This window comes from Prionailurus bengalensis, chromosome B4 (genome assembly GCF_016509475.1).
Source record: "Prionailurus bengalensis isolate Pbe53 chromosome B4, Fcat_Pben_1.1_paternal_pri, whole genome shotgun sequence".
Taxonomy (NCBI): Eukaryota; Metazoa; Chordata; class Mammalia; order Carnivora; family Felidae; genus Prionailurus; species Prionailurus bengalensis.
In genome coordinates this window covers 45,478,726-45,506,011 of record NC_057358.1, presented here as the reverse complement: position 1 = coordinate 45,506,011, position 27,286 = coordinate 45,478,726, and the positions used below count along the sequence as shown (strand labels likewise).

Below are 27,286 nucleotides of genomic sequence, written 5' to 3'. Positions count from 1 at the left end.
GGAGGGAGTCTAATCCCCGGGTTGCAAGAAAATCAATGTGTTCAGGCTGAGTCAAATTATATGAGAGATGCTCCCCTGACACAGTACCTGTCCTAGCTGGACACGTAATAAGGATCTTTTTGCATGAGGTCAGCTAGAACACCATCACTAAAGGGCAAAGGGGTTCACAACCAAAAATAAGAAAGGAAATAAATACTCTGCCATCGAAAGTAGTTTTGAAGTAAGAAAAATGTATACCTTGATGATATTAAATAATATACACAGGTCAACTCTGCAAGTTGGCTTCTAGCTTATCGTGAGACCTGCAATCAAACAACAGTAGGGTTTTTATTTCTAGCAGCTCCCATCGGAGGGACCAGCCTGTTTCCCTTTGTTTCTCATGGGAACACAGGATTTTTTGAATCATCACTCTGCTGGCTGACCAAAATGCTCTCAGAAAGCGTAAGCTATGAAAGATTAAAATCCCACCTGCATCCTTTCAACAATCAGAGGTCAAAACGCCCTTAGAGCCAGAGAGCTATCAAATTGGATGTCTCGACTTTTACAGAGGCAAAAACTACAAACCAGGAATGCTGAGTGTCTTATCCAAGGGCGCAGCTAGTCCTAATCCCCAGCCAAGTGCTAGTCCCACTACATCATGATGCCAAACTAAAATGAAATCAGTGAAAAGAGATTTGTAAACTTGAGAAGTGTAATAGGCAGGGAAGATGTGTGGAACCAAAGGATGTCAAGATGATGGATATGACAAACGGAGTGTGGCCACTGTCCCAGACCATTCACAGACCTAGAACAAGCATGTTTGAAAGGAAGGAACTGTCCATTTCCCTAACTCTGACACCAGGATGGAGACGTGGTCTATGAAAGACACAAGTCAACGCGTATTACCAACAAGGGGAATTCTTCCTAAATACGCCATTTCTCTGGGAGGAGGAGGAGAGAGTGACAAAAGTAAATACGGCCAAATCCCATGATGGCCCCATTTTAAAATACCCTTATTTATAGACTAGGGAAACATCAAGACAATTTAACATGCCCTAAGTAAACTCTACGGTAGCCCCACAAGGACAGAGGAGGCCCCAGTCACGGAAACCAGGGAAGGGATGAAAGGAGAAGCAGTGGGAAGAATTACTAAGCTTTACTCAGGAAGGAATTTTTTTTCCCCTCAAAAATACATGCATCCATTCACCCACCCATCTACCTACCCAGTGCTAAGAACTTACCCTACTTAGAACACCATACGCAACGGCTGAGAGTGGCTGTTTCTTCTCCAACAACCTTCTGACCTGTGATTTCAAGGCTGATAGCCAAAGAGGTGAGTAAAGGGAAAAAATAATCCTTCAAGGCATGATCTTTTCCAAAATACTTACCCTTGCTTCCCACACATTGAGAATGCGAAGCTTTTATTTTTTTAAATTTTTTTTAACGTTTTTTTTTTTTAATTTTATTTTTGAGACAGAGAGAGACAGAACATGAATGGGGGAGGGGCAGAGAGAGAGGGAGACACAGAATCAGAAGCAGGCTCCAGGCTCCGAGCCATCAGCCCAGAGCCCGACGCGGGGCTCGAACTCACGGACCGCGAGATCATGACCTGAGCCGAAGTCGGACGCTGAACCGACCGAGCCACCCAAGCGCCCCGAGAATGTGAAGATTTTATACACACACACACACACACACACACACACACACACACACACCACGGTGGTGAACATTCTCTTTTCAACTCAAATGTTATCGATAACTCGTATCCATTCTCTTGTCTTCATGGACAACAACCACAAAAAACGGTAGAGCCAGAGTAGAAAAAAGAGCTGTTCCGAGAAGAGGAGAAACACACTTCTTTCTGCAAGAGGAGATGAAGCCAGTGGGAAGGTGCTGCCATGTTACTTGTGGTGAACATAGTATAAAATAACCAAAATGAGCCTCTCGTTGTCAACCACCCGCCTCCGCTAGTTTTGTTAGCCAGTGAAGCCATGCACTAACCTTTAGGTTAAACATATGGTTGGCAGACTTCCTCCCTGACCTGAAGAGGTTTCTTGACCTTGATGTCTGATCCAACAGACTGGACTCTGTTTATCAGCAACCGTGGAAAAAGTGGCACACAATTATAATCTTAAAAGAAGCGTTGGGGAGCGCCTGGGTAGCTCAGTCGGTTCAGCGTCCAACTTTGGCTCAGGTCATAATCTCACGGTTCGTGAGATCAAGCCCCGCATCAGGCTCTGCGCTGACAGCGCAGATTCTCTCTCTCCCTCTCTCTCTGTCCCTCCCCTGCGCTCGCTCTCCTCTCTCTTTCTCAAAAAGAAACACTAAAGGAAAAAAAAAATTTTTTTAAATAAGAGTTGAATACACCAGGTTTTCCTTCGATCTCCAGAGCCTCAAGACACTCCAGTCTTTTTGTTCTGTTTTCTTGCCCAAAGTTCTTACAATAGTAAGACAGAATGTGTGGTACTTGATCATTCATAAACCTTGCCCTTTAGTTTATTTAGTAGCAAGCATGTACCAAGAGCTGCGTGCTAGACGCTGTGCTGGGGACTGGGATTACACAGATGGGCGGATACCAGTTCTGCCTCCAGAAGAGTCTGGTACAAGGGCAGGCCCCAAAGCACAGGATGCGTACGGTGAGGAGTGAAGTGTCACAGCAGACCGCACGAGGGACTGTGGGGTGCTGAGGGACTGTGGGGTGCTGAGGCATGAAATCTCTAGCAGTGGAGGTCGGAAAGGGCTGAGGCGACCTCACTGAGAAACATCAAGGAGGAACAGGTGTTTATCAGGCGGAATCTGACAATGTGAACACGTAGATGCTCTTAGCAGCCCCACAAAGTAGGTGTTCCTCCCCTCATTTTAGAGTGAAGAAACGGGACGTTGAAGGAAGTTAAATTATTTGCCCCCGCAAAGTTACAAAGGAAATGGCATGAGCTTGACCCCATTATACAGCACGCCTCTCGAATCGGAGGCCTTCTCTTTCTTCACCATGGTAATTGCGATATGGCTAGAATATCACAGGTGTTCAGTAAGTATTAGTTCAATTAATCCAAATCACCGGACTCCAAGTCCTATGTGATTTTGGCTACATCCCAGTCAATTAACCAAGAAATACTCAGATAAACATAATGTAACTATCCATTTGCTTAAGAAACAAGAAACAGGTCTTCATGTAGGGCCATCACTTCAGGCCAAAAGCAGAGTAAACGCGTGTGCACGTATTGATGTACGTATGTCTGTTTCCAAAGAGCATAGATGTGCGTGCTACCTATGCTCTCTTACTCAGAGCCAAGAAAGAACGTGGATTTTCAACAGCAGTTCAGTTCAGCTTTGCAATTACTGCCACAGAGAGCAAGAGAGAGAGAGAGAGGGACGGAGGGAGAGAGGAGGAGTGGGGGGGAGAAAAGGAAGGTTCCTCACAAACCCAGACCCATCTATCTTCCTCTCTTTTCTCAAAGGCAGCAACTAGAATTGATCCGTGATAGCTTCTCCTGTCTTACGGAAACACCCAGAGAACCACAGAGCCTTTGTACGGAGGCGCAAATGATAAGGAAGACCTCCTTTTTTCAGTTCATTTGTTTTGAATTGAAGTTTAAGCAAAAACTCAATTTAAAAACCAAACCACTGCAGCTCATGTATAACTTAAGATTCTGAAGTCACAACTAAAAATAAAAAACTCCATGTTGTTCCTGCATAAGCACACTTCTAACGACCTGACTGCATCAGACAATACTGTGGATACGCATCACCCTCAGAGTTCTGCGGGGTCTTATGAACTGATAAGAAGGATCTGTACGGTATCAGACACTGAGCCAAACACAGAATTAATCAAAGGCCAGATTCCATTTTCTACATTTTCTAATGTTCCTTCATTCCACGAATATTTATCATGGAACACCAATGCTATGCCCACCCCGTGGTCACAGGCACGAAAACCAAGATGGAGCCCTGATGTAATGGGCTCCTTACCAAGTGATAGATATGAAGAGATAGTCACAAAATCATGGGAAAGCAGTTTCAAAATGAGTGTTCGGAAGACACAGGAGAAGGACATCTCATCCAGACCCAGGGAGTCCAGGAAAAGGCTCCTGGGAGAGAGACCTGAGGATGAGTAGTCAGTTGGGAGAAGATAGAGGAATATTTCAGAAAGAAGAAATGGCAAGGGCAAAGACCAGGAGGGGAGAGGACCTTCCTGGGATCCTGTGGAGTTGGTATGGGTAAAGGGAATCCGAGGGCAAGAGACGAGGGACAAGAACAGAGAGGTAAGCAGGGCCGGATCACACAGCGTGTCGTGGCCTCGTTGGGGTTAGCTGGGCTTTCACCTGAGGGCAACAGGGAGTTTCTGGAGTCTTCTAGGAAAGCACAATGACGGGGGGTTGTGGGGAGGGACAGGCTGACTGAGCAGTGCCTCTAACAGCTCCTGCATTCCAGGCTGAGAATAACTGAGGAGAGGGGACAATGCTGGATGCTGCTCGCAATGTCTCCACCAATGACTGTCCACAGTCATCTCCAAGCCATCGCCCAGCCTGGGCCCACTGCACACTAATAAGGAAGGGGACGCGAACAAGCAGTGAGTGGCCCCAGACTGTGGCAAGAAACACAGGGCAGGGAGCGAGACAGGAGCCTTCAATTTGCCTTTGGCGACTTTTTCTTTGCAGCAGCGTCTCATTTAACCATTTCTAGGTACACAGAGCTCCTCAACTCCCCCTATTTTCTAGGGGGAGGAAAAGAAAAAAGCTCCACGTCTCACACGTCTCATCTTCAAACTGGCATTTCCTGTGAAGGTACAGTAGGTGCTAACTAACTTTAGAGGGCTGTACCATGATGTCTGGAAGAGTGCATTCTTTCCAAGTGACTGAAACGCGTAGAGGTCCCCGCCCAGGGATGTATACTACTTTTCAGATATACACCACTACCGCTAAAGCACTTCCGAGCGCTTTTTTTTTTTTGGTTTGTTTGCTTGCCTCCTTTATTTTTGCCCTTTGTAGCACAAAAACAAATGGCGATCTCTACGAGGTCCTCTCTGAATGGTTTCTGGGTAGTTCGGAGATGGACGTAAAACCACCTGGGCAGTGCAGGTAGTTTGGGGGCAACAAAGATCCCGGGGTTCTTGCTTCCCGTGGTGATCAACTTCCGCAGGTTGGAGAACGAGGCTCACCCCTGCGGCTGCTGCTAGGTCTGTGACTATAAATAAATGTGTGTATGCCAAGAGGCAAGGCCTGCCCCGGGAGCCGAAGGGGGCCTAGCTGTACCGGCACAGCCCGTGACATATCCGATGCCTTCAACAGGAGCTGCAGCTTCCCTCCTGCATTAGGAGGGCTGTCCCTCCTCAGATTACCACCAGGCTCCCCACCACCACTCCGAGCGAGGCAGGGACACAGCCACAGGCCTCCTGAGCATCTGCCTGGTTCCCAGCTGAATGCGGGACATGGGATGAGGGACAGTGAGCGGAGGATGAGCAGTCTCCCTCCCCGCCCCCACCCTCGTCTCCATCATCACTCCGGGAGATGGATATTCACGCTCTCCTGGAAAAGAGCAGCAGGAAGCAGCTGGCTTCCAAATGTAGGGTTGCACAACCAGGTCATCGTGGGGGAAAAGCATCAAAAACAAATCTAAAAAATCCCCTAGGCCCAGAGCCACAGCGCACAGGGCCACAGAAGGTGGCGGACCAAGGGTGTTTCCATTTTCTCTGGCTGACTTCTGCATGCCTTCGTCACGTTAAACTAAAAACGCTGTCTCCTCTTTGGATTGTAAACCCTCGAGGGCAGGCATCAATGACTGCTTTTGGAATTCTCCAACTTGGAGCTATGGTACTACTTAACAAAAATCCCTCTTTTAAAAAAATTACTAGTTGTTTCACTCTAAAAGCCTCAGCTTCCCTTCCGAGGTCACCAGCTGGCCATCTGCTCTCTGGCCCAGAATCCTGCTTTCCCTCTTCCTCCACATTCGCCTTTGAGCACCCTCTGGCATTTCATATAGCGAAGTCCCGTGGCCTATGGAACCAACAAATTCAAACTCAAGGCGGAAAAGGAAGGACGCTAATGCTCCGGCCGTGTGAGCGCATGCTCTTGTTTGCTGATCCCACACGTTGTACTTGCGGGGGTGGTCTGCCGGTCCCCAAGGTCAAAGCCGACAAACCCGTCAGATGCGCATTACCGTGACCTTGTACATTTTAATTAATGAAGTTTTATTTATTTATTTTTTTTAACGTTTATTTATTTTGAGACAGAGACAGAGCATGAACGGGGGAGGGGCAGAGAGAGAGGGAGACACAGAATTGGAAACAGGCTCCAGGCTCTGAGCCATCAGCCCAGAGCCTGACGCGGGGCTCGAACTCACGGACCACGAGATCGTGACCTGGCTGAAGTCGGACGCTTAACCAACTGCGCCACCCAGGCGCCCCCGTGACCTTGTACATTTTAGAGCAAGGTGGTGCAGAGGCCATTCTTTGTGAGTAAAGACACATTCCCTGGGATAGATCGGCATCGGCAGAAGAATAAAAACAACACCGGCTTGCACCAAATTCCATGATATGGCTCCTCCACCACGGAGTTTTTTATGCTGCATTGTACTCACAACAGTTGCGAATCACTACCAAATCCCAACGGAGAAACCGCGGGCCACCGTCTGACCAGGCAGGGAAAGAAAAAACCATTCTAACACTAGTCGCTGGTGACATCTGGCCAGGATCAGACACAGGACCATGAGGCAAGACAACAGTGGAAAACGGGATACAGCAATAAAATGCAACAAGCTCTCTTATGTAAGAGATAAACCCATGTATCTGGGACAACCACGTGGAGGCAACGCATTCACTCATTCACACGCCATAATTTTCCTCTCAATCACGGCCCCTCAGACACCTCGTTATTCGAACTCTGTATGACTACAAAGTTCAAGACCTGATTTTATTGCCTTTTCACACGGAGGGCTAACTCGCCCAAGTCTCCCCTTCATTACTCAGGCAGCAAAAGGTTGACTCTGCACGCAGTGGTTTCCTTTCGATACCAAGCATCCCTCCTGCCTTTTTCTGGTGGCAGTCGGAGCCTCGTCTCCCACACCCAGCCCACTGTCGGGAGCCATCTCGGTCGCCTTCCTCACACGCATCCCCAGACTGCCGCTCAGCAGAGTAAACTCCTCTCACATCCTGCCCAGCACACCCCCTCGCACACACCAGCCCCACCCGCTTCGGAAGGCTGCCCCCTCCGCAGTGGGGACCGGCACCCTGTCACTCACGCACCCTGGGACCCTACAGCCTGGCCCCGGCACAGCCACAAATGGCCCGGCTACGAGACAGCAGCCACACAGACACCCGGCTCCAGCAGCTGAGACACACACGCCCTTCCCCTTCTGTCACGGAGTGTTCAAGTTCAAGGTTAGTGACAAGTGCCAGGTTTTGGTGGCTGCAAAGTCCTCTGGTCGGTTATAAGGCGAAGGGAACCGAGAGGGCTGTCTCATCACACGGCCGTCCCACAGCAGTATGACGGCAATAATAATGTTTGCTCCTGGCTCATTCAGGGTTTCCCACAAAGCAGCTACTGCGGACTCTCCCGGTGTTCTGAGCCATTCTGTTCACCCCCTTCCTTCCCCTCACCTCGAGGGCATTTTACTGCCTCTCTGAAGCTCAATATCGCTGAGCGGCCCCTTTTCCTAAGACGTGGCGACTCTGTAACAGCCAACATCTCATCTCAGTGACCCCACTGTTAATACGTGGTAAGGGTCAGCGAGATTCCAATCGGGTGCTCGTCTGGTATGGGTAGCATGGTTGATGGGCTCCACCGCTGATTCCCTCTTAAACTCTCCTTTAGCTCCGCATTTTGGCGAGCTGTATATTATATGCAAGCTTTGTTTCACCCCATTAACGGAGGACAATTGTATTAGCCATATGAGTCTGAGTTCCCATGTTACTTAATTGCTACACTGCTGTGTTAACGAAGTTAGGAGGGGGTTTGGCAAGAGCGTAGATCACCTTCATGTTCAGATATTTGTGGTTTTATTTTTTCTTTTGCCAGCTTGCCTCTCCGTTTCAATTGCCTACCATCTGCCTTTGAACAATCTAAGTGCGAGCAGATAGATTTTATTTGGAGGATGAAATGCTTTGAGCTCATCCGAGAAAAGCATTTTCATATACTGGTGTTCAGGGCATTCGCTGTTTAATAGGATCTCGAAGGCAATTCGGTTTGGGGTGGGAGTTGGTTCCTTTCTATAGTTAAAGTGCACTGTGAAATTAAAACCTTGCGATATTTTTTTGGCAGAAGGAAACAGGGTGGTCAAGGAGGCGGCATGGAACTCTCACCTTAAAATGAGCCCCACGACACCCGATGGGAGTGCAGGTGGCAAGACAGAGGAGTGGATGCTGTATTATGTTCTATTTCCTACTTCACCATCCTCAATTCACTCTGAATTCAGAAACAGAAAAACAAAAACAAAAAACAAGACCCAAAAAACAAACGTGAAGCATGTAAGAGCTTCTGAGTTTGTGGTTTTGCTTCACGACCAAAAAACACCCAAATGAAAAGTAGATCCGTTCACTGAGTCCACCTGGTTGATTAAAACAAACAAACTTCCCACTAATTAGAGTGATGTGACTTGAATCTGTCATTTTGAACATAAAGCCTGAAGTAAAACCAACGATTGAATTAAAAATCAGTAAGCTGGCTGGGAGTCAGGAGACCGGGGTTCTAAAAACTGAAGCTCCAAATATCTACATTCAGTTATCCTCACGACTACCGTCTGAATTACACGTGCTCGGCCGTCAGAACTGACCGGATAAACATCACGACGCGGCTTGTCCCAAGCACTGCACGGCATACCGACGTTTAACGAAAAGAGAGAAACGAGGCTTCCAACTAGAGCCCTGTTAAACAACCCTCAGACTATAATAGCAGTGCCTTGAGCCAGAATCTCGATTTTCTACCCCCACCGCTAAACCCCGCTGACTCCCAGGTCTAAGCTACTAAGTCCTCATGGTTTTGGACCTGCTGTGAAGGCTAAAACTGAGTTCAAAAAAAAAAAAAAAAAATCAACAGCTCTCTCCGCTCCTCCTTTTCAGGACCAACTGAGATACAAGTTGGGGTAGGGGTGGGGGTGGTTCCCGTCCTGGGAAGCAGACATCCTCAACGACATTTACAGTTTGGGTCATTCCCATCACTTCTTAGAAGCAAGGCAGATAAGGAAAAAGCAAGAAAAATCCACAATCCCTGCTCCCTCACCTCTCCAAAAAGCACACATGATTTTAATAAGATGCAAGTTGCTCTTTGTTTTATTATATATCCATGATTAAAATCCTGAAAGGAACATTATGAGGGTTTTTTTTTTTTTTAAGATTTTATTTTTAAGTAATCTCTACGCCCAACATGGGGCCTGAACTTACGACCACGAGATCAAGGGTCACGTGCTCTACCAACGGAGCCAGCGCCCTGAAAAGAACATTTTAAAAACTCCACAGGGCAAGTTTCGAAGTGCAGTACTTATGGAAGCGTCGCGCCTTGCATGGAATAAAATTTCACCTGCTCACCTAACCATATGAAAGCTATTAGAGGCCACTTCTCATTTACAAAGAGGGAATTCGCTTGTATGCCTGGCCTGGTCTTAAAACTGACCCTATAAGCTACCTCCCTAAATCTTCTCCCCATTATTTTTAGACGAGTGAGAACTTCTCTGCTTTCATTCCTAAAATGATGTTGCTCTTTGATGGGAGTATGACTCAAACAAAATTCCCTCAACTTCTTCTATCTATTCCCAGAGCAGGGTATGTCGCAAACAGGATGAAACTACCCTTAGAGCAAAAAATCGTACAAATGGGTAGTGATAAAGCGTCAGAGGATATGGCTACCTCAGTAAAAGTCTGAATCGGAAAGCCTATTTAAAGAAACGCACTGTTGCTACTTAAATACATCACAGCCCACATTATAAACTCTGCTATAAAACCAAAAATTGTAATTCCCAATTGGCTAAAACCGCAATGTATCATAAACGTTAAAACTCTTAACCGACAGAAGTTAATTATTCGTTGTGAAAATTAAAGCAATAATGACAATTTCTCAGTCCTCTATTTGAAAAACTTTTACATTTAAACTGGGTTTCTTACCCAAACTGAGAGCTGCATAAATTACAAAGAAGAGAGTTACTTTCAAGCTTTTACTGTGTAAGAAATCTCACAAACGACTTCTTTCCGTAAATCTGGAATTACTGTTATACCAAGAGCTGCCCCAATTCTACTTGTCTTCCCCTATTTCCAAAGGGCATGCTTCACGTAAGTGCCAAATACTCACCATTATGTCCATTTAGCAAATTTAGGTAATGAAAACTGGTATAATCTCTAATTAACAGGAGTATCAGTGTTCCCCAAAGGAACAGAAAAACTTAGAGGGAAAAGGGAAACGATAAACTACAAAATGAGCGAACCAAGGTGGACCATTAAGTACTAAAACAGTAATTTGGGAAAGGAACGTGATTGGGGCAGAATCATCAAAAAGCAGAAAGGAGAGCACACAATGGTGTTGCAGGTGAGGGAGCTGGCCGGAAGGGCATCGGAGCCCGCAGTCCTGGGAATACAGCACACCTGTGGGGGAGGCGGGGGTCACCTGGGCACCTCCTGTTTTGTTTTTTTTTTTTTAATTTTTTTTTTCAACGTTTATTTATTTTTGGGACAGAGAGAGACAGAGCATGAACAGGGGAGGGGCAGAGAGAGAGGGAGACACAGAATCGGAAACAGGCTCCAGGCTCCGAGCCATCCGCCCAGAGCCTGACGCGGGGCTCGAACTCACGGACCGCGAGATCGTGACCTGGCTGAAGTCGGACGCTCAACCGACTGCGCCACCCAGGCGCCCCGGCACCTCCTGTTTTAAAGGTTCGCCAGCCAGACATGATGCATGGGAGGGCACTGCTTTCTATTTGGGGAATATGAATGAATGCATGGTGAGATGAAGGAGAAACTACTTAATTGTACTGGGATAAAGAAAAAGCAGCTTTCCGTCTGAACAGAACAAGGAGAGTGCTCCCCAAAATGACTTTACAGAGGTGAAGGGGAAACAAAGACTGGAGGAAGATGAGGGGGGAACCAGGGAGAGGTGGGGAAGTGAATGGTAAAGCTAAGTAGGCTAATAATAGAGAGACAAGGAAGTCGTGCGCCACAGGAGATAGAGACGCAGAGGAAGAAGAGCCTGGGAATCGCTGGTAATTATCTCACCGCGCAAGAGGCAGCACAGACAGGGCCTTAAAAAAGAAGAGAAAGGAAAAGAAAAGGTCCATGATCGGACTTTTGGATCGGACTTCGAAGCCGCCCACAATGCAGGCTTCAGATCGTCAACCGTGGGCCTTATGGTAAAGAATTCTACTATTGGTTGTGAACAGTATTTTGATGTTCTGGGAATGTACATGGGTTTGATGCGGTGTAGGAACTACAGTAATGCCCAGGAGAGGCGCAGCGAGTTTACAGAAAACTCCTCAAAGATGTGTTGCACATGTGCGTGGCTGTGTATCTACCTAGACCCCCACGTGAAATCTCCCGCAAAGCTGCGGAGAGTTCTGAGGGTCTGAAGACACGGCCCTGAGTTCAGTACAGGAAGCTGGAGGAAAGTCAAGTGCAGGAATACACGGGGCAGTCGCCTTCCATCGTGGAGCGCAGGACCTGCCAAAGGAGTCGGACTCCTGGCCCATGAGGTCCAACAGCCTGCCCCAAAGATGGCCAGCAAGGTGACATGTGCTCGTGCGTGTTTGTTTAACAGAGGTAGCACACCTGGCCGGGCCATTGTGCAATCTGATTCCCCAGGGGGAAAATTTCTTCCTGATCTCAGCTCTGATCAGATTCTGCCCTGAAGCATTCAGGCTTAAGTGTCCTTGCAACTTCTATCCAGAAGAAAGACAAACATACTCAGTAATCCTTCTCGGTCCCAGCCAGGGGTCGTCAAAATGGAACAAGTTCAGAAAAGACCCACCGCGGGGTGGTATCTAGGTCACGGGGCATCACCTTCGCCACTCTGAAGACTGGTTGGAGGTGAGGCTTTTCCTCAACAGCTCGGATCTCACAGGACTTTATTTTCGATAAAAGTGATTTATTAAAATATAACAGCATACCCTTTGGTAAGTCTTGCAATGTAAATAAAAAACAGTGAGGAGTCCTTTACCAGATCACACATCACCACTTAGGGTTTGGAAAATGTGGTAACTTCTCATGGTGGTGGGGGGGGGGGGTGTCCCTCCCACACAATTGCATGGGAACTTGCTATTCTACTCTTGTTTATATTTCAACAACTCATTAAGAAAAGTGTCCTCAGGGACGCCTGGGTGGCTCAGTTGGTTAAGCGTCCGACTTTGGTTCAGGTCATGATCTCACAGTTCGTGGGTTCGAGCCCTGCGTCTGGCTCTGTGCTGACAGCTCAGAGCCTGGAGCCCGCTTCGGATTCTGTGTCTCCCTCCCTCTCTCTCTGCCCCTCCCCCGCTTGCACTCTGTTTCTCACCCTCTCTCTCTTTCGCTCGCTCGCTCTCAATAAGTACACGTTTTAAAAAATTAAAAAAAGAAAAGAAAAGAAAAGAAAAGAAAAGAAAAGAAAAGCAAAGCAAAGCAAAGCAAAGCAAAGCAAAGCAAAGCAAAGCAAAGCAAAGCAAAGCAAAGCAAAGCATCCTGAAATGTGCTCCCAGGTAGGTCACTTTGGAAGCAACTACAAGTGAAAACAAAGACTGATGGCCCTAATACAGTTGTGGAGGTTCAAAAGTATGTTCCTAAGCAGGTTGAGAGAACAAGGACTGTGATTCCTCACAGAACCAAAGGGGACCCAAGATGAGACTACGGCATATTAGTCATCAGGAACCCCAGGTCTCAGCAGCGCTAAGCCCCAGGCTCCCGTGTGCCCTGAACCGTAAGCCTACTCCTGGGTCTGTTGAGGCTGGAAGGAAAGGAAAGGGAAGTGGACAGGAGAGAAATGGCCTCTAAATCAACAGCCTCGGCAGTGGAGAGGTTGAGCAAGGACAGCAGCGGTGGGAGGAAACCAGAAAGCACCACTCTGTCCTGGACGTTACGAGGTGGATGCACGGAATGTTCCCGAGGGTGCACCATTAGTGCCCACCCCCACCTCAGCAGTTCCATAAACGTGTGCTTGCACTGGGAACACGCTGGCTGATGCCCTTGCTGCTCCCCAGTGTGGCTGTAACAGCTCCCGACCTGCACACCACCCCTCCTGGAGCCGATCTGAGAGAGGCCAGGGAAACCTCGGGCTGCCGGCGGGGACAGAAAGGCCTAGACACTCTAAGCAGTGTGGAGACGGGTCCCCTGCAGCAGGGCTGAGATGGAGGCCGGGAGGGCTAGCCTGGCAGCTGCAGTGTGGGTCTGGAAAAGAGCGCCCCCCCCCCCACAGGTACCCAGGAAAACCTGGCAGGTGACAGTTTGGGGAACCTTTGCTGGGGTCTGCTTGGGTTCAGGAAGTTGAAACTTTTCCCATATCCCCAATGCCCCACATCCCAGCTGTATGTTAATGGCAGAATAAGAATAAGAAAATGAGACATTTGGGCTTGTGTGGAAGGTCTAGGGATGTCTGCTTGTATCTGAAAATACCTGACTTTTCCCTCTTGGTCCATTTCCCACTTACCAGACTGTTCATAACCCTTAACACAATCTCCTAAGAGCCTCCTCTTTAAGTAAGGAGCACTGAGTTGTCCAGCGTGAAGAGAAATGGTGAGGCCGTCATCCGGCCCCTACGACATGGCTTTGAGTTGTTTTTCTAGTCCTGTGGCACACTCAGGTGTTCTCCCCAGTTTAGGCCCCCAGGGCAACATGCTGGGAGTAAAATAAGAGCTCCAAGGAGATCAGCGGCTCAGATAAGTGGAGACAGAACAGAACACGGGATCAGGAGGAGAAAGCTGAAAAGGGCTGACCCAAGCGCAGGGTCAGATTCCTCCCTTGACTTGGCAAGGCAATCACAGACTTCACAGAAGGCTCAGGAAGCCGTGCTGCTCTCTCAGGCTCTCTCTGCCAACCAGGCGGGAGAGGAATGAGGGGAGGGGACGACGGGCAGCCCCCCGCAGTGGCGACCAGCCGCTGGTTCCCAGAGGATCACGGCCAACGATGTCAAGGCTACACGTGGCGGCAACACACAGCTATCAGCTCTCTCTCCCGGACCCAGGGGCATCCCATAGCCTTGCCTCGTGGTCTCACACTGCAACGAAAGTGAGCTCTCTTTCTTCCTTCCTCTACCTTTAAGGGTTAGTTGCTCAGGATTTCGACTGTGCAAGGTGTTCCTCTTCCCACTTACGTATCACAGAGCCTGGCACCCACTGAGCCCATAACGGAAGCTTAATAAATACTTGTTGATTGGAAAAAAAAAACTCTACTCGGCTAACATACATTGGACCTTCTCTGTGCCAAGCACTGTGCTGAACACTGGAAACATAAAAAACGCATCCCTCAGACTCCTGCTCCCCACGGGCTCTCGCTGAATTCACTGCCAACAGCAGGCATGCTCAATGAGTCGAAGGACGCTGCGCCTATCAGCAACACGGAAAGCTTGAGAAATGGGCTTTAGGTGACAGGCTGGCTACCAGGCGGAAAAAGAATGAGGGGAAGATTCCAGGCACGAAGCTCATTATGTGGTTTGAGAGAAGAGCAGGTCTTGGTTGGAAGCTAATACGGAGGGGGAGGTTGGAGAAGGGTTCTGGAAGGGAAGAGTGCACCGGGCCTTCCGTGATGAAGGGCTGGGTTTCTTCCTGACGGGCAGCGTCGAAAAGGAACTCACGGGACCAAATTTTAGCCGGCAAAGAACCACCGTGGGTTGGACTGGAAAAGTGTAGGGCACGGAGGTAGGACGGTGAGGTGGCAGACTCCTGAAAAATCTGGGGCCGGAGGGAAGACGGTACCAGTGAGGCCGGAGAAGGAAAAAACAGGGTGAGAGGGATGAGGCGTGCGGCAGGACCCCAGCTTGCCTTCCAGGCCTGAGAAGACAGAACATCTGCCTTCCAGAAGCTTAGGGACCAGCGGCCTTAAGAAGCACCAGCGGATGAATCTGTTACTGTGCCAGGGACCAGAGAAGGGCCATCACTCACGCCCCTTCGTCCTGGATGGCGTTTGTGGCAGCACTGGCTTTAGGTTGGCCTTTGAAGAATGACAGAGAGGTGACTTGGCAGAACTATTCATTTACTATCCTTCTTTTGGCTGTTCTCCCCTGTGATTCGTGTCCCGAACAGTTTTATTTAAGCTCTGTCTTTGTGGTGTGAGACCTTAGATGGATTCTTTTCACAGAAACCTCCACCAAGGAGAGCCACCATCTTCTCCCACGTTAATCCCGCTCACCAACAGCTCCTGGCAGTGTCTGACCTATGTGGGGCACAGATAAATAAATAAGAACTATAATAACGAGGCTTTGCCAGCCTAGCAAACTGATCCAGTCAGAGGATTATAAGAGACACCTGTTTTTTAACACAGCAGCTGTGAACACAGTAGAAGCATGGCATCCTAGTAACAAGAAAGAGTTCTCATTAAAATCCAATAGTAGCAGAAACTGGCACGGACCCACGTTCAGCTAGGACACCTGACCGTGAAAAGGAGTTCAACTCATGTTAGATACCTAACAGGAACACTGCTTTGCTGAACTTGGAAACCTGAATGCTACTTTGCTCATGAGGAGGTGATTCACCCATCCATCGGTGTCTTCTAAGTCCTTAAAGCAGCGATTGCATACATAGGGTATTTTCATAAACGAACTGAAGCTTTCTGAAGTTTGGCTGACCAAACACCTCTTCACTTAAGCCAGCTTAACAAACCGGAACACAGCCCAAGGTAGAATGTGGACACTTAATGTAGAGGAAAAGAAACAACATTTAAAAGGATCTCTTCAGTTCATTCACCACTGAAGACACATACACACACACACACACACACACACACACACACACACACACACGATCTACCAACGTATAAACGCCACAGGAAAACTATTTCATAGCTCTAATATGTACACATTACCTTTTCAGACCAGACCAGGGAGATGCTCCTAGAAACAGCTTGTTAACAGCCCCTCACATTGCTGTTTAACAATCCGTTTATAGCCCATCAGAAAGCCAGCCCTCCAAGGAGATATATTTTACATCTATATGTAAGGTTTTCTTGCCACAAGGCTGGGTTTTGTGCAATCTTTCACTCTATAAGCTAGAAAACAGATTATACCGTAATTTCTGTGACTTATGATCCTGTGAGCATGCACACGAGCATGTACGCAGAGTCACAAGAACAAACGCTTAGAATAAAAGCGGAATGATGCCCAAGGAAGCATAAGCCATACCACACAGTCATGACTAGAACTAAAAATAGCATCTAAAGGCATGGTGTCTGCGACCCTCTCACTGTTCTCCTTAGCACAGGCTCATTCTAACCTCCAGCGCGCGTTCTTGCGCACGGGCCTTCAATAATTTTACCTGGGACCTCTCCCTGACCCAAAGAAGCTACTTGCTAGGCTTTGGAGTGTGGAGCCATCTTTAAATGCACTTCAATTATAATGCCATAAATGCACACACGTGAAAACAAAGAATGAATGCGAACTTACGAAATTTTCCTCCAGAGCCTAACATTTGTGCCCTGGGGACACCAGGACCAGCTGAGAGACTGCCTTTCTGGCAACTGGTATACCAGAAACTCAGAAGTGCCAAGCATGGCCAACTGCCCAATAGGCAGCCAGCTGGACAACACTTGCCTCACCCTGCTTGGGGAAGTGTGCGGCCAGAACTTCCCCAAAGTAGCATAATCTTGTCAACACGGGCCCCACTCGGAGTCCCAAAAGGATTAAGAGAAGAGAGCCCTAATACGAGACCCCACGGAGAATCACAGACACCGATCCGGGAGCCAGGCCTGTGAAGTGAATTCTTTCCAATAATCCACTTGGCATTGAGTCTGGCAGTCCAGAAACAGGAGCGCCAAGGTAGAGTGACTGGATTTGCCCCGGGCTCTGTGGGCCATCCTAAAATGGACCCGACCGAATAAGAAAGTGGATGTGTTGTGAACTTACTTTCGCCTGTAACCTACATATAACTGAAGGAAGAGGCAAGAGGACTGTCTTCTCATTCACCCGCACCTCCTCCTCCATGGTAAACCTTCGAATACCACAACTGAAATGGAAATGTACACAGAAGCATCTTTCCCTTAAATCAGACTGCTCAACACGAGAGCTAACCACAAAAGCACACATAGGCATTCCCCATGGTTTCCAGAAGCTCCATTTGGCTATTTTACCAAATTTTTCGAGACAGAAGAATTCTCAGAAGAGCTAGCTCAAAGTAACGGTGACTTCTGCCCTTGGGGCCACCTCTTCCCTCTCTGCAGGAATAACTAGGCCTTTCAGAGGGTCTGCATGGCTCTGGACCTTGTTTCCTTCTTGCAGTTTTAGGGTTCTTTTCCCGCTGAGGTCTTGTCCCACAGATCTCCCCTTGCACCCAAAAGACGATCAAGAAATATCCTGCCATTGATATCAGGGCCCCCTGGTTCATTTCCTGAGGTAGGTAGTGTAGAAGAGCCAAAGTACCGGGAAGGGTGGGAGTAAGTAAGACAGATATTCTAATAGGTGCCCCACTTAAGATGTATCTGAATGCCTGGGTCCCTTTGCCCATCTCCCCGCCTATCTCGGCAACACAAAGATGATAAGATCATCACTCTGGCCTTCCTGTGCCCTCCAACATCCCCACTGGATTCCACTGTGTTCAAAAGCTACATCTGACCTACAGGGGGCTTCTGTCTGCAGAGAAATGGACCATCGCCACCCAGCTCACAGTCAAAGGCATAGAGTCTCAGAGACACAAAAAAGCGCAATGCAAAATTCAGAAAGTGAGCCTCTGTGTTTCTGGTTTTCTGAAGGTAAAGACTCTTTTTTATTTTAAATAATTTTTTAATGTTTACTTATTTTTGAGAGAGAGAGAGAGAGAGAGAGTGAGCAAGCAGGGGAAGGGCAGAGAGAGGAACAGAGGATCTCAAGCGGAGTTCCATGCGCTGACAGCTGAGAGCCTGATGTGGGGCTCGAACTCATGAACCGTGAGATCATGACCTGAGGCGAAGTCAGACACTTAACCAATGGAGCCACCCAACCCAGGTGCCCTGGGAGGGTAAAAACTCTTACCTTTTCGACTCATAAGGTCTCTCCTTCCACCTCATCCTAAAGTATTCAAGTCAGCGGACTAAGGGAAGGACTAAATGGCACAAAGTCAAATAAAGAGCTAGCAGTTTTCCAGGGGATCTGGATGTAGTCAGCCACCATGGGTCATTCAGGCCTCCTGGTCAGGGGGAAAAGGACACCCCCAGACCAAGGACCTATGTGACTCATATTTCAGTCCCAAATGACAGCTCTCCCCACCTCGTTCACCTCACTTCAAACACAGACCACATCAAAGGCGCCAAGTGAGAGGGACTCCTGACCTGCTGTCCCCACCCATCACTGGCCATTAATGTCAAGACCCACGAGTGAGGAGAGCCATGGGTCTCAACAGTGCAAAGTACCAGTCATGTGACCTCATGACACAGATCTGAAACCTCCCACATCTCAGGTCAAAAGGAGGACACAGCGACTACAAAATGCACCAGGGGTCCAATCCTTCCGATTTTCCATCTCCCAAAATGAGGGTGTACCAACTCTGTGTCAGGAAGCTGGGCACAAGGACACACACGGGCCCAGAGGAAAGAGAATCCACTTCTGTCCCCTTGGGGGCCCCACCTGTGATCACAAGTCTGTCTATACGTGAAAAGACACAGCTAGACCATATGGTGAGTCAGAAGACTCTCTTATGTGGTTCTCCTCTGGCAGGAGACTCTGATTCGATGGTCAAGGACACTGTGGGAAAGACAAATGGTCTTGAAGCAACAGTGAATAATGAAGGAACTAAGGTCGAGAAAAGTCCCCTTCCCTTGGCTGAGCTCCTCAGAACAATCCAGAAAAGAGCTCAGCAAAGTCCCACCCCCCTTTCTATCAAGTCTCTGTGACATTCCCTCTTGCCCACCCCAGTGCAGATGTATTGATCTGAGTATTAATTAGTAGGCTTTGCATGGCACAAACTCTAAATTGTCCCTTGACCTGGATTCTCCATCAGGGAGCCCAGCGCTGCTCTGGCCACACCCATGGCCAGGCGGGCAGATCTGAGCCCTCTCCTTTCTTTCCCATCTCCCAACGCTGTCACCAGGGCCACACCCAGACCCACACTTTCACTAGGGGACAAGGAAAGGTGTTAGAGAAATGGGTAACTTCAGAGACAAACAGGCTGTTCTCTGGGGCTTCATTTTTTTTTTTTTTTTTTTTTTTTAATTACCAGCCTGATTTGTATCTGCAGCTCCTTTCTTCCAGGAAATAGTTTAGAGTCAGCATCTCATCTTTGGTTACTGCTTCCTCACATATAGGGGATGTCAGTGGAGCAGGGGTTACTGCCTGTTACACAGATAAGTCTCCAGAAAGATAAAGTTACATGGCCCGTCATAACCCACTGGGGAGGGGACAAGGCAGCTGAGAAGAAAATATCCAGCTTTCACTTGTGTTTTCCAAGGAAGAGTGCAGAGGAACGGTTTCTTTCCAAACCTATGCTCTTTTTCCAATAGCCCGAAAGCACCCACGCCCGCCGCGTGGGGTCAGCAGACGAGGAGCCAACATTCTCCCCACTGTGCCTCGAAAAGGGTCATTCATTTCATCTTGTCATTGAACGTGGACACGCAGAGGAAAACTCAGGAAAGCATTTTCAAGTCCACGGCAAAGAGAACAAAGCTGCTGAAAACAGATACGTCGGTCCCCGAACGTCTAAAAACAAAGGCTCCCTCATGGCCCAAAGTAACAAATTTGGCTTTCTCAGACTCTTCTGTATAAACTTCCACCAAGAGCCATATATACTCCCGGCTCTTGAAACTGGAAATTCACCACCCCGCAGCAAACAGTGTCTGCTCTGTGGTCAGACAGACGTGGAACTGCCTGTTCAACAAAAGCAGACTAAAGAACCGATGCCCTCGTTCAAGTCTCGCCCCAGCCGCAAATAATAAGCAACTGTGTGAACCAGCGGATCCCTGAGTAGGTTCAAATACTTGAGTGCTGAGTAATAATGCTAGTTAGAGTCACTGCATGGTACTTCCAGGCTTAGGGTTGTTTTTTTTTTTTTCCTTTTCTTTTTATCTTTGAAACTTATTCAGAACCGTACTAGCCATTCCCTCAAAACTTTACTGGAAGATGCCAAAGGCCTTGGTTATTATCATGTAACCGCAGCTGGCTCATCTGTCCTATTGTCAAGGCTTGCATTCAATTAAAGTTAAACTATGAGCTTTGCTCAACCAGGACTGAGTGACCCCAGCCCTAGGAGAAACCAGTGGGACAGTGGCAAGGACGCTGGCTGGGAGTCGGCCAACTGGGGAGACCTAGATGTTTGGTTCTGGAAGGTGCCACCTACCAGCCACGTGAGCAAACCGTCAACATCTCTGGCCGCTGCACCAACTGTATCACGTAGGCATGCTCTAGAAAATCTCTAGGTCCTTCCAGATCTAGATATTGTGGAGGATACATAAAGGGAGAGAGAACTACCTTTTTTTTTTCTTTAACAAAGTAAGTTGCTGCATTATGAAATTGACATATCCCAAGAGACACGTATCTTTATTACCACTTCAGATGAGTTCACAGGTTGAAGAAGAAGATTAATAAATTCAAGTTCAAGGACCAGGATTCACACTCCTGTCGGTCCACTCCCGTGTCTGTGGTCTTCCCCGAGAAGGCCTCGGCGGTAAGGCAATGATTGGCCCCCTCTTCCCAGCAACTTACAATCCTCTTAAGGGAAATCGACTTTATAGATGAGAACCAAAGAACACCAGACAGAATAAAATGCGAATCAAAATCTGAAGTAGAGGTGACTGGAACTACACTGTGGCGACACTTACATCATTGTGCACGCTCACCCTTAGTGCTCGTGCTGGCGGGGTGATGCGTCCTTTTCAGGTCATTCAGGAAATGAGATCGTTTTCCGTATGTCTGACTCCCACACACAAAGGGAAAATACCCCCAAGGAGTACACAGGTCTGGTGAGCATACAGATTTACTGGATAGCTCCTTCCTGTCTTCACTGGGGACTAACATATTTTTCGTAAGTCATTCATCCAGATAACTGAAGCGTAGCCTTTTAAAACTTCACATTATTTTTATGCCAAACATTTTTGTTGGATAGCTTTCCAAAATGCATTACATTTTCTCACTTCCTAAATCTCATAACTTAAAGCTTGTCTTTAACTTGGAAGTCATAATTATGATCATTAATATCATCAGTCATTGTGGGGTGCCATACAAATGGGTTTAACTCTATAGGAGTCCTTGTGATAAAGCTTCACTTTCTGAATTCTTGTCTGCTCTGTATCACTTTTCCCCAGCCAGTGTTAGAGGGACATGGCCCGAGGACAGAACACCTGATTCTGACTCTGGCTCGGGTACAATGCACACTGTGATCTCAGGCATGCTATTTAAATGCCAAAGGACTGAGGGGTGCCTGGGTGGCTGAGTCGGTTAACCGTACGACTTTGGCTCAGATCATGATCTCACAGTTGGTGGGTTCAAGCCCCATGTCAGGCTCTGTGCTGACAGCTCGGAGCCTGGAGCCTGCTTCGGATTCTGTGTCTCCCTCTCTCTCTGCCTCTCCTCTGCTTGTGCTCTGTCTCAATAAAATATTAATAAATTGATAAATAAATGCCAACGGACTCGGTTTCCTCATCTGTTTCATGAGAAATTCGGCTTGGGCGCTCTTAGATTCCTTCTTATTACCTCCACACATCTCTCTCTCTGCTTCCTTCCCCACATCTGCTCTGTAGACAGGCTTTGTTAGAGCCATTCAAATCCAAAATGTTGTGAAGTCAGATGGCCAAAATCCTCTCTTCACTCAAGTAAAATAAACCAGGCCAGTGTGGTCAGGCTATCAGGAAAGAGGGAGGGGGGAAAAAAAGATGATTCCTTTGGTGGTAGGCGATAATCAGGGAATATCCGAAAAGATCTCAAACAGATTCGTAGAAATCATACAGTATTGAGGATGTACATGAGGGATGGGTTAAAGAAAAATTTTACGTTGATCGATAGTATAAAGAGTTTCAAGGGAGGGAAAAAAAAAAAAAAGCTGTGGAAGGAAAAGAGACTGACCAGAGAGTAACGCAGACAAAGGCATCCAACCCAGAGGCTGGACAGGATGAGAGGACACCGCACAGCCTGTCGCCCACATTCAGGCGAAATTAGGTGCCAGGGGAAAGAAGAAAAAGGCAGAGAGGGAAAAGAAAGGTTTCTGACAACATAAAGGGCCCAAAATGAAACCCGTCGAAAGACAAAACATCGCTAGAGAATACCAGAGATTGGAATAAAAATGGAAGATCTGGACATTGATTCGAAGATGGTTTGCACAGTGTGGCCATCTAGCTCTCCCCACCGTGAGAGGAACAGTGAGGAGAAATCCACCTTCGGGGAACCCAGAATGGGAAGGGAAGTTGGGGCCTCATAAACATCTCTGCAGCCCCATTCCTGCCCTTCATCCCAGCTCATGGGAGCCTCCACCATCCCCCATCACTCTCGATTTCCTACTTCTCTTCATAAAGATGGCCGCACCCAAGAACAGTCATGGAAAATGCTTTGGAACTATAGGCCCTAGCTTTACCACCTATGGCAGGTGAGCTCTTGGACCAATCCATGGCTTAAACACTCCGGGCTTCAGAATCTTTCAGAATCTCTCTCCTCAAGAGAGTTGTGAAGAGTAAGCAAAATAATGTAGGTAAAGCCCTTAGCACACAGACCAGCACACAGGGGTATTCCATACACGACGTTGGTGGTGGTGGTGATGAAGGAGGAGGAAGGGGAGAAAAGGTAGGAGCAATGACCACTAAAACAGCTGACAGACACCTTTAATCACAGAACTGGGAAAGCTCCAAAATGCAAGTGTTCCCCACTTTTCCGTAAGCATAGTCCACAGGACCCAGACGCGGCCATGCTCATCTGGGAGTCCACGCTTACCAAACTCGGGCTAATGCCTTCCTCACTCAACACCCCCACCATCCTCCCACAGTCTGAAAATTCCAGCTCATTTAGACAAAGACCAGATGAACTGTACATTTTCACTACCTCAGAAGAAAGGCTTATCAGGCAAATGATATATTTGTGGTACCATTTCGACACTGAAAGAACAGTTTCGAGCACACAGCAGCACTCATTTCTAACCAACAGGTGATGTGGAACACACGTCATTTTTGCCTATTCGCTGGGGCTCATCCTGAGACGCCCCAGTGAACAACGCGTTATCAGTCTGGTTCCTGTACGTTGAGAAATAAATAAGAATGTGTTTTCTGTTCAATGGGCCATAATCCCAACTTCTTGCTAATTCAGCCTACTCTTCCACTCCCCAAATACTAGGTGTGGTGGGGATTAGTTTTTCAGCGGGGCCCCTTTTGGCCTGGGAACCCTGAGTGTACTCACATTCACTCTCGGCAACAAATACACACAGAGATTGGTTTCTGACACACGTCTAACAACGAATACGGCCGGGCCAGACTCTGCCTGAAAACGAACACCAGCGCTTTTTCTAAAGTCACAGTCACAGAGAAAAATATGCCATTTGTAAACCCCCACACCCTAGGGGGCTTCATTTAACACGGCGCTGCTTAGCTGGGAGAACCACACCAAAGGGCAACTTTTCACAGTTGGTAATAAAATGAAACGGCTCTTCCCGTTCGTCCCAATAACCCCGTGCCTCCTTGCCCCTCTACCTTCCTTGGCGTGAGTGCACGCAGCTCAACTCAGATTTACAGAATTTCTTTGGGTTCTCTGGTAGCCACATCAGGGGTACCTCTTCCCTTGACTGACCTATGTGAAGGAAGGAAGCTACTTTCCTAGGACCAACTGCCATGCTTTTAGCTCATACTGTGTGAAACAGGAAGCTTACTACACCTCAACTGAGGTATAAGTTTGGCCACCCCTAGATAAAAGAGCCTATGGCCCACCCAAGGTTTCCTCAGAAAAGGGCGCTTTTCATAACAGGCCCAGTTCCCTCAGCCCAGCACAGAAATACCAGACTTCTCACACACTGTAAAAAAAAAAAAAAAAAAAAAGTGTTGCTGCATTCCACATGTCCCATCTTTGGGCATACATCCAAAGGGCTTAAAGCAGGATCTCGAGGGGCGCCTGGGTGGCTCAGTCGGTTAAGCGTCCGACTTCGGTTCAGGTCACGATCTCACGGTCCGTGGGTTCGAGCCCCACGTCGGGCTCTGTGCTGACAGCTCAGAACCTGGAGCCTGTTTCGGATTCTGTGTCTCCCTCTCTCTCTGACCCTCCCCCGTTCATGCTCTGTCTCTCTCTGTCTCAAAAATAAATAAACGTTAAAAAAAAAAATTTAAAAAGCAGGATCTCAAAGACATAACTGCACATCTGAGTTCATTGCAGCTTCATTCACAACAGCCAGGGGACAGAAGCAACCGAAATCTCCATCAGCGGGTGAGCGGGTAAAGGAAATGTGGCATACACATAAAATGGAATATTACGCAGCCTTAAAACAAGAAGGAAATCCCGTGCCCGCTACAGTACGACGTGGATGAGCCTCAAAGACATTACGATAAGCAAAATGACAAGTCTAGGATTCCACTTCCACAGAGCACTCAAGTAGTCGAAATCATAGAAACAGAAAACAGAAAGGTGGTTACCAAGGGCTGGGAGGAGGGGAGAGGGATGCAGTGTTTAGTTCGTGTTTAGTGGGTACAGAGTTTCCGAGCCGCGAGACGAAAAAGTTCCAGAGATCTGTGGCACAACCATGTGAATATACTTAGCACTACTGAACCGGACGCTTAAACACGGGTAAGACAGTAAACGGAACATCGTGCGTGTCTTACAATTAAAAAAAAAAAAAAAAAAAAGTTGGTGCCGCAAACAGTGGTGCAGATACAAGTCTGTCAAGTCCCTCTTCCCTGATCCCCTACTCCTACTCCTTCCTCTTCTCACGTCTAACAATACACCCTCTGGGCCCAGGGCTTCCCCCACACACACATCTTCCTTGGCACATACCTCCGTGCCCTCATACCAGCTGGCTTGGGATTAAAACGGACCAAGCTAGGAAGTGCCGGAGAGAGTGCAGCCTATTGTATCGAATGTCCTTGGCCTTTTATAGGGATGCACCACGAACCCAGCAAATGCAGGGCAGGGGCCTGAGAACACGGCCTGCACTGCTCTCAACCTGGCTCGGTCACCAATTAGCTAAAGCCAAGCCACTGCGTTCTCTGGAGCCCCTCCCTATGAAAATAATAGGCTGGCCCAGGTGATCTCTAAGGTCTTCCAGCTCTGAAAGCCTGAACGTTCCCTGATTCAATTGTCCGAGAGACTGGGGGAAACTCAGAGGCCTGCGAATCTGAGCCTAACGTGATTCTAAGGTAATTCTTCAGGCCCTTTTATGATCTTTGACTCAATTCCTTTGTCTGTTTAGACACAAACGTTTTTGTTGAACTTTACCAAAATGATAAAAATAGTATTATTATGCCAAAATTCTACTGATATCATCTTTGGACCGACACCCAGAGAGTGTCGTCGGCCTCCCTGAGAGAGCAGTGTGGCTCTATTAAATACCTGATGCAAGCTAATGGATGCAGGTGTTAAGTCAGCCTTTGGTACACAGGGACAAACAGAAGAAAGGGCAATGACCTCCTCCCATGCCTCACTTCAAATCAGCAAACATTACTGAGAAACATGTCTATGCCAGGTGCCAAGCTAGGTAGCAGGATACAAAGACAATGATCGCTAAACCCAAGGAGCTCAGAGTCCAGTAGGGGAAACCTGGACTCACTCACTCTATCTATCTATCTATCTATCTATCTATCTATCTATCTATTTATCTATCTATCTATCTATCTGTCTATCTATCTATCCATCTATCCATCCATCCATCCATCCCAGTTAGTAGCAAAAAAAAAAAAAAAAGAAAAAAGATTTCTTTCTGCCAAAAAAGCCAACCATATTGGAGAGTAGAGACAAGTAGGGAGGGCAGTGAAAAGGGGAAGAGGAAGTTATACCACTAGTTTTGGTAACCTGGATGGCCCTCACGACTAAAACAGCCTACCAAGACATGAAGGACTATGTCTGCTGGGCCATAACCACGTTCCACAGCAAGCTGGCTGAACTTAACACTGAACAGGTGATTTGAAGGTGAAGGCTGATGAGGGAAAAGACAGCCTCTTCCTTCCTTCCTCCCATGACCGGCGCAGTCAGCCACACAATCCTCTGAAAAAAAGTTATTTGACTTTTTATATAGTTGGTTGCCCCGTCCTTACAGTTGAACAATCCCAATGATCAAGAAGGGAAGCATTTAAACTCTTGGACGAGAGTGTCACTCCACGCGTGGGGCAGCTCGGTGCAGAGAAACGGTGGGGGCTCCGCGACAGTCTGGGTGACCTAGGGCTAGTCAACCTGTCTTCTACTGTACAATGCGCATCTGAAAGTCACCTCCCTACGTGACGGAAAGATGCCCATAAAACGCCAAAGAAATATAAAAGCGCTTTATCGGGCATCCAATGTCACCCACTGCCACACAAGTGATACATACAAAGGTGTCGCTGATTGATTCAAAAACTTTCACCTTAGAAATTGCACCCAAATGGTACACTGGTCTTTTCTAGTAGAACAGACACTACTCAGAAGTAAACTAAGCACTTCCCTCCGTGGCTGCCTCTGTGTGCCATCGCACCAGCTGCCGAGTTTACCGCTTGCTGACCAGCTGCTTGTAAGGAACAGGAGCAAGGGAGGAAGGTTTCAGGAGTGGAGTGGACGAGTAAGGGAAATCTCTCCACCTAGAGCCACGCTTCCGTGTCACATGTCTTCAATCCATCAGATTCATCAGGTCATCCTTGACAGCTTCTGACATTCCTTCTCTGCTCCGCAGAAAAGTTTATTGTTTACTGGGCTCTAAAAGCAATCCCGGTACTTGCTTGCGGGTTACCAGCAAACATTTTTTATTATGCAGTCACTGTACCACATCCCAAGGACTAAATGAAACACTGCACACATCACCAGAACATTTTCAGATGACCCGGAATAATCCCCAGGCCTTGATCTGCAGCACTTATTATTGGAACACAGCGAATTAAGCAAACTCCGTGGGAAAAATACACCTCACCTATGTGCACCTAAACATATGCACGGTCTCAACAAACAGAACAGTCATAATCTGGCTCCGTGAAGAACCATCCAAATAAAAGTGATACTTCATTACTAGTGGAGAACATTCAATCTAGCTCAATTACACGGAAATACAAAGTCACAAAAAGAGGCACCTAAAAAAAAAAAAAAAAGCAAACAAACAAACTGAGGGTAAGCGATAA

General features: G+C 47.6%; 1 protein-coding gene and 1 long non-coding RNA gene across 3 annotated transcripts in view; both read right to left on the bottom strand.

Moving 5' to 3' along the window:
• Positions 1-27,286, bottom strand: part of ETV6 (ETS variant transcription factor 6) — a 257,241-nt gene that overhangs the window by 227,473 nt on the left and 2,482 nt on the right. The window lies entirely within an intron of this gene.
• LOC122472236 lies at positions 7,933-12,340 on the bottom strand. The gene is made up of 2 exons (XR_006294388.1): positions 10,818-12,340; positions 7,933-10,573 (listed from the first exon to the last, which is right to left on the bottom strand). It is a non-coding gene; the product is annotated as an uncharacterized LOC122472236 (long non-coding RNA).